The sequence below is a fragment of the Ceratotherium simum genome, chromosome 21 (assembly GCF_057802395.1).
Source record: "Ceratotherium simum simum isolate JZ-2026a chromosome 21, ASM5780239v1, whole genome shotgun sequence".
Lineage (NCBI taxonomy): Eukaryota > Metazoa > Chordata > Mammalia > Perissodactyla > Rhinocerotidae > Ceratotherium > Ceratotherium simum.
Window position 1 is genome coordinate 25,383,258 of NC_141920.1, and position 6,416 is coordinate 25,389,673.

Genomic DNA, 6,416 nt, shown 5'->3' on the forward strand with positions numbered 1-6,416 from the left:
TGAGGTGATGGTATTACTCCCATGTTACTAGTGAGCAGAGAGGTTGCGAGAGGCCAAGTGGCCTGACCCAAGATCATACAGTAAGTGGTGATGCCTGGACTCCAGCTCAGGTTGGTCTAAGTCCAGGGCCATGCTCTCATGTGAGACAACGGGAAATGTTTAAGGGAAGATTGCTGCACTTAGGGCATGATGTCTGACAGAGGTAGTGGGTTGGGGTTGGGGCTTTCTTCAGTATTTCTTCCTTCTTCAGAGTTGAGTTGAGTTGAATGAACAAGGGAACATGAGGCAATGGCGGTTGAGGCTGACCCTTCCTCACAGATCAGCTTTCCCAACTGTAAGTCCATAGCATCATGCTTGGCACATCTTTGGCTGTATCTGGAGTTGTAATTCCACCTCTTCTACTATTTGAGTGCAAATGCATCTGAGTGCTACAAAGAAGGCCTTGTTTGATCTAATTATTTTTTAAAGTGCACTGAGTCAGGGCTTACATTAAGTTCTAAAGACATGTTGTCAAGCAAAACCCTTGAGGCACACTCAGTGGCCTGTGGTCTCACAGAGGTGTGAAGGGCTGAAAACTGGAGGATCAACAAGACCCTCCCCATGCTCACTCAAGCTTACATGCTTATCAGAGTGTCTTCCCTTAGATCATTAATTCTCACTTTTTTTTTCTGCATGCATATAGTTGAAGTTTCATTAAGTTACATGCATATATGATATGACTCCACTGTAAATAATTTACATACCTTGGTACTTCAGCTATTAGCAACAAATGGCCCGGGACCTACCTCTCAACTGATCTCGACCCCAATGGTCAAAATAGTCCGAGATCTACTACTGCCTACCGCCATTTCTTTTACACCTAATTGTGTTCCTTTGTGTGCTAAGTAAGTGCTTATTTATTCCAAATGATAGCCTTGTAGAGACTTGAATTCCTGTTTTACAGTTCAAGAAACACAGAGTGAGCTGGCTCTGGTACTAGGTAGGACTCTCTCAGACCAAAATCCAAGCCATTTCCACACCCACAGGCCGAGGTTTAGGAGGAAAGGAGCCTGGTTTCAACTTGGAACAATAAATCTGGAAGTGTAACCCAGGTCCCCTAAATGCAAGGCTGTCACCAGACGGTGCTGCCGACCCCAGCTCCTCTGCCATCGTGGTCTTTAGTGCAGTGGCTTCTCAGTAGAAAGCAAGGGGAGGCTGCTGTTCACTGAGCCAGAGAGGTTTAATGCCTTATGTTGCACGGCAGCCGTGCTGCCCGCTCCAAGTGTGGAGGCACACTCCCTTCCCTCAAGTCTGTCTCCTCCCAGACACAGGAAGTGCTTGTGGCAAAACTGCTTGCAGCAAAGATACTTAGGGCAAAAATACTGGACATGACAGGAAATACCTTTCAAGCTGTTTCTTCCTGTGAGATCCCATGCAGTCCCCCATCTCTGGTCCCCCAGGGGTTCTGGTTTCTGTTACCCCTGCCTTTTCCTTTTCTCTTTGGAGATGTCCTGCAGAACCTTTTCTGTTTTTTTTTTTTTTAATTGACATTATGAAATCTTAGTTGTACATTATTGTTTGTCAGTCACAATACAAATGCCTCCCTTCACGCCTTGTACCCACCTCCAAACCCCCTTGCCCCTGGTTACCACCAAACTGTTCTCTCTGTCCATGTGTTAGTTTATATCCCACATATGAGTGAAATCATGCACTGTTTGTCTTTCTCTCTCTGTCTTATTTCCCTTAACATAATACCCTCCAGATCCATCCATGTTGTTGCAAATGGGCAATTTTGTCTTTTTTATGGCTGAGTTGTATATATATACCACATCTTCTTTATCCAATCGTCAGTCGAGGGACACTTGGGTTGCTTCCACTTCTTGGCTATAGTGAATAATGCTGCAGTGAATGTAGGGGTGCATAAGCCTCTTTGGATTGTTGATTTCAGGTTCGTTGGCTAGATACATAGTAGTGGGATAGCTGGATCATAAAGTATTTCTATTTTTAATTTTTTGAGGAATCTCCATACTGTTTTCCGTAGAGGCTGCAATAGTTTGTATTCTGACCAGCAGTGAATGAGGGTTCCCATTTCTCCACAACCTCTCCAACATTTGTTGTTTTTGTCTTGGTGATTATAGCCATTCTGACGGGTGTAAGGTGATATCTTAGTGTAGGTTTGCTTTGCATTTCCCTGATAATTAGTGATGTTGAATGTCTTTTCCTATGCTCATTGGCCATCTGTATATCTTCCTTGGGAAAGTGTCCATATCCTCTGCCCAATTTTTGATTGTTTGTTTTTTTGTTGTTAAGTTATGTGAGTTCTTTCTATATTATGGAGAGTAACCCCTTGTCGGATATATGACTTGCAAATATTTTCTCCCAGCTTATGGGCTGTCTATTCATTTTGATCCTGGTTTCATTTGCCTTGTAGAAGCTCTTTAATCTGATGAAGTCCCACTTGTTTATTTTTTCTTTTGTTTCCCTTGTCTGAGTAGACATGGAATTTGAAAAGATCCCTTTATGACTGATCTCAAATAGTGTACTGCCTATATTTTCTTCTAGGAGTTTTATAGTTTCAGGTCTCACCTTCAGGTCTTTGATCTATTTTGAGTTAATTTTTGTGTATGGTGTAAGATAATGGTCTACTTTCATTCTTTTGCATGTGGCTGTCCAGTTTTCCCAGCACCATTTATTGAAGAGACTTTCCTTTCTCCATTGTATGTTCTTAGCTCCTTTGGTGAAGATTAGCTGTCTGTAGATGTGTGGTTTTATTTCTGGGCTTTCAATTCTGTTCCATTGATCTGTGTGTCTGTTTTTGTACCAGTACCATGCTGTTTTGATTACTATAGCTTTGTAGTATATTTTGAAGTCAGGGATTGTGATGCCTCCAGCTTTAGAACCTTTGCTGTCTTTTTTAAAAAAACACCCTCACACATGGTCTCAGCCTTACCTCTGATCATTGGTCTGCTAATCTGTCATGTGTGTGACACTGACCAGGTACCTATAATGAAAGATGATGTGTCTCCTACTCTCCCAACTCCCCACTCCTGATGTCTGTGCTCCCCCATCAAAGCTTCACGTGGAAAGAAGGAATTAGCCAAGGGTCCTATAGTCTGGGCTGCCCTGGCTGGATTTTTTTTCTAGGAAAGGGAGAGGGGAGGTTAAGGCCTGGGTGGGGGTGGTTTGTGGAGCAGTGGACTGGGCTTTGAAAGGAGACCTGGGTCTGCTAACTCACCATATGGCTTGGGGCAGACAGAAATACCTACCTTAGATGGTTATTTTGACTGTCAATGATATAACATGTATGAAGAGTTTTATGTCAAGTTTTTAAGGGTTGTGTCAGTCAGCGATGCATGAGATAGAGCTGTTTTGAGGGCAGGGAATTTAGAATACTTAGAAAAATTAGACAACACTTTAGAAAATTATAGGATCTTAGAACTTGGAAGGACCTTAGAGCATGTGTAGAACTGAATCCAGCATTTACATATGGAGAAATGGAGGCCCAGAGAGCTTAAGTGACGTTCAAAGTCATTTGCAGATCCAGGTATCCTGCCTGCCTCCCAGTCAGAGCTCTTTCCTGCCTACCAAGCCCCTCTGCCCACCTCTGTGGCAGGCTGTGGTGAGAGGGCCCTGCTAGGCTAGAGGTGTTTGGATCCCTTTCCAAGTCCTGCTGGGGACAAGTAATGAGGAGCTTGGAGGGCTTGAGGTAGCGTGGACTAAAACCCAGGAGGAATTGGGGGGGCCTGTTTATGCCGGTGAGAACTACAGGAGGTAGCTGGCAGGAGTCAGCTCTGCTTTGGGGGTCTGAGATTTCAGGAAACCTCAGGAATCCAGATTCTGATCCCTGAGACCCGCTTAGAACTACCCCAGGGGACAAGGCTAGGAAATCAGCTTGAAGTGATGGAGGCAGGCAGGGATGCTTATGTGATTATCCCTCATCAATCAGCTTCAATAAGTTCCTCATTGATCAACTCTCCAAACTGGCTCAAGGACAGGCACATGGCTCAAGTTGGTCCAGACTCAACCCCCAAACTTTAGGACTTTTGCTAGAAATGTGGTTTGGTGCAAAAGAGATAATTGTCCAACAGTGATCCCAGAAGCTTACCGTGGGATGCCTGGACGCAGTGGGGGCTGTGCTTGGACCCAGATTCCCCCAGGTCTACTAGCATCCTTTCCGTGGCTGGTGGAGTTATGACCTCCCAAGGGTCCCAAAGGTCCCCAAGTGCTAGGCAGTGGGCTTTTCCTGACAACCCCTGTAAATAGTCGGTACCTAAATTCACACTGCCTAGCACCCTGATGGTCTGATTGCCCCCCTTCACAGTTGTTCTCATACTTGCCTATTACAAGGGAGAGAAAAAGAGAGGGAGATGGGAACATACACCTACAAGATGTCCAACAGAATGCCCTGCCTCAGCGTGTCTCTCCGTGGGGACCTGTGCCTGCTCTTCTACTAATTGCTGGTTTATATGTATCCCCACCAAAGCCTGTTCCTTAACCCAGTGGTTCTTATACTTGAGTGTGCATCAGAACCACCTGGATGGCTTGTTGAAACACAGCTCGCTGGGCCCACCCCCCAGAGCTTCTGACTCAGTAGGTCTGGGATGGGGCCCTAGAATTCACATTTCTAAGAAGGTCCCAGGTGATGCCTATGCTGCTGATCCATAGCAGATTTGCCCCTGTGCCTGTTGCACTGCAGGTGGCAACTGTGAAAGAGACCTGCCTGTCCTGAAAATGGAGAAAAGACACTCTCTTCAATAGGGCTGTCAGGCTTGGCAGGAAGGTGAGCCTAGAGCTGCTTCCTTGCCCCCAGGAGGGGAAGCCTGCCAGAAGGTGACGCCAACACAGAATTGAGAGACAGAGTGACACATTCCAGAGGACCTGAATCTAGCCATGCTTTATACTAACTAGATCTATCCTCTGGACTTTTTAGTGCCGTGAACAACAACAACGAAAAAGTTCCCTTTTTTCCTGTAGGCTGTTTGAACTGAGTTGCTGTCCCTGGCAATTTCAAGAGTCCTGCTGTGGTGGAGAAGACAGAGATGGCACCAGGTTGCAGGAAAACAACAGAGAAAAGAAAAGGGGAAAAGACCTTGGAGCTGAGTCTCCTGCAAGGTGGAGGCTCTAGGCAGACAGAATCCCCTATGTCTGGCTTTCAGTGGCCTAGTGGTTAAGGGCATAGGCTTTGGGATGAGGTGGGCTGGGTATGAATTCCAGTGCTGAGGCATGAGATCTAGGTGTGATAGTTAGCATCTCCAAGGCCCAGTTCCCTTATTTACAATAATACCTACCTCAAGCAAATTTGGGAGCCTGGGTATCATCCTGGGATCAAGTAGCTGCTCAATCGGTAGTCACTGTTAGTATGATATTATGATAACCACAGATCACACAGGCCTCAGAAGTGAGCAGCCGCCCTGGGTCCCTGGCAAAAGGCAGGAAACAACCTCAGAGACATCCTGGAGAGAGGACATGTTTCAGGGCCCTCCAGAGGCATCAGTGAGTACAGGGGCTCCATGATTCTGGTTTGGATGAAATTACTGAGGGTTACTTGGGGTGCTCCAGTACAGCTGGGCCTTCCTGCAGGGCTTCTGTCAGACAGAGGTCAACTAATTCCAGATCATTCAAAACTAGGAAACCGAGGCTGCCTTTGGATTCCAAAGGAGTAGCCCTTGGCCCATCAGTGAATTCAGTGTTCCTTTCCCCTCATCAAGTCCACCTCTTCTCTTTATTTCCCAGCTCCCTAGTGGCTGCACTGCCCACCCTTCCCCTCAGGCCTCATCTGTTTTACCTTTGCAACCTCTAACATGCATACATTATGCAGAATTCCAGATGTTGATAAATATTGTGATAAGTAATGAGAGAGAAAAAGAGGAGAAATAAACTTTTTCCCAATGTCACAAGATTCTACTTTTCGATTTGGGGAGGAATCAGCTCACCCAATGGCTTGTAAATGTGATCTCAGCAAATCAGGTGACTTGGGAAGGTTATTTTTTATCATCATCATCATCATGTTAATTTTTCTAGTAGTCTTCTTTTTGTTTTTTTTTTATGATAGTCTATGCAGCTGTTGGGTCCAGGAATTCTAAAGAAGAGCTCTGGAAGGTGTGAAAGCTTTCAGGGGCCAAAGGAATAAAGCTATTTGCTGGGCTCCCCAGACAGGAAGAAGGCACAATCATCAGCAGCATCATCATTACTGTTAGGCGGTGCCACTGTTTCTGGTGCCACAATCACAGGTTCTTTTACCTGCCACACAAGAGGGGCCAAATAAAAACTGAAACACTAGGCTGATGGCAAGGAAAGTGTTTTTATTTTGGGTCACATCAGCCTGGAGATGAGAGTGAGCCCTCAAATTTGTCTCATCTCCCCAAAAGATAGGAGGCAAGGGGCTTTAAAGGTTGCGAGGAATGTGGCTGCTTGTAGGGAGGGGAAGCCTGTGGCCT